Source organism: Malurus melanocephalus, unplaced genomic scaffold (genome assembly GCF_030028575.1).
Source record: "Malurus melanocephalus ecotype Western Australia unplaced genomic scaffold, MMel_1.1 scaffold_2199, whole genome shotgun sequence".
In the NCBI taxonomy this organism is placed as follows: Eukaryota; Metazoa; Chordata; class Aves; order Passeriformes; family Maluridae; genus Malurus; species Malurus melanocephalus.
This window is the reverse complement of record NW_026625431.1, coordinates 6,786-8,439: the sequence shown is the minus strand read 5'-3', so window position 1 is coordinate 8,439 and position 1,654 is coordinate 6,786.

The following is a 1,654-nucleotide window of genomic DNA, read 5'->3' as shown; positions in this document are numbered from 1 at the left end:
CCCCAAATCCCAAACCCCAAATCCCGAACCCCTCCGCACTGACCGGCACGGGGGGCAGCCGGGCAGCTCCCTAAGTCCGGCCAGGTCCAGCGGGCAGCGGCCTCCGGCCCCCCCGGCACCGCGCCCGGCCCCCATCCGTCATCAGCCGAGCGGGAGGAAACTCACGGGCCTGGAAGAGGAAATTCAAAAAAAATATCAAAAAATCAACAGCCCAAAGCTCAAACGTTGCCCCACATCCGCCRCCGCCACGGGAAAAGCTCCGCGGGGGCTGAGAACAGCGCGGGSACCCCAAGGCCACCTGCCGAGGGTCCCCAACCTGTGCGGTGTCACCCGCCGGCCAAGGGGACACTCCGGGGGGACACAAACTCCGCCTGGGGTGGCCCCGTGGGGTGACAGTGAAGCCACAGGGGTTTGAGGGGTGACAAGGAGGTGATGGTTCCAGGTTTGGGGGGTCCCAAGGGGGTCCTGGGGGTGTTTTCCAGGCTGGGGTGGCACCTCCGCTCTGCAGCACCTCGGGGTGACAGCACGGGGTGACGGGGATGTCCCCAAAGCGGGGACAGCACTCACCTGACGGCCACTGAGCTGCCACCCCCGGTCCTTCCTCCATTCCGAGGGGTCCCCCGGGGGCTGGAATTGCCACGAGTTGGGGTCTGTGGGATCGGGGTCTGTGGGATCGGGGTCACCGGGATCCGTGTCCCCAAGGGCCGTGTCCCACCAGTGACAGTGACCGGCAGCCCCCGGGCGCTGCCCCAGCCGCGATCCCGTCAAAAAAGGCAAAGGAAGCTCCGGGCCGGGAACGCCGCGCCCGCTGCTCCGGGATATTTTTAGCCCGGGAGTGTTCGCGGATAAAGCCCCGAATTAAGCGTTCCCTCAGGCCGGGCCGGGCGGGGGGGCCCGRGGAACCGGGAGGGACGGGAACGCGGCCGGGGAGGGACCGGAATGGCCTGGGATGGACGGGAATGGCCCCGGGAGGGACGGGAATGGTCCAGGAGGGATGGGAATGGCCCGGGAAGGATGGACACAACCCCGGGAAGGATGGACATAACCCTGGGAGGAGGGAAATACCCCCAGGAGGGATGGGAATAGCCCCGGGAGGGACGGGAAAAGCCCTGGAAGGACGGGAATACCCCGGGAGGGATGGACAGAACCCATGGGGGGATGGACAGAACTCCAGGACGGACGGACACAGCCCTGGAAGGACGGGAGTACCTCTGGGAAGGATGGACACGACGCCGGGGGGGACGGACATAGCCCCGGACAGACTGACACAGCCCTGGACAGACGGACACAGCCCCGGACAGACTGACAGAACCCATGGGGGGACGGACACAGCCCCGGACAGACGGACACAGCCCCGGACAGACGGACAGAACCCATGGGGGGACGGACACAGCCCCGGACAGACGGACACAGCCCCGGACAGATGGACAGAACCCCGGGACAGACGGACACAGCCCTGGACAGATCCCTCTGGCCTCGCCCCTCGCTGTCTGCCCCTGTCACATCCCGCACCGGGCTGTCCCCAGGGATGTCCCCAGGGATGTCCCCCAAGGATGTCCCCGTGGCCGAGGGACCCGCAGTGTCACCAGGGCCCGGCTGTTGATGTCCCCAGCTCTGACAGCTGCCGGGGGGGCTCCCAGTTTAACCAAAACCC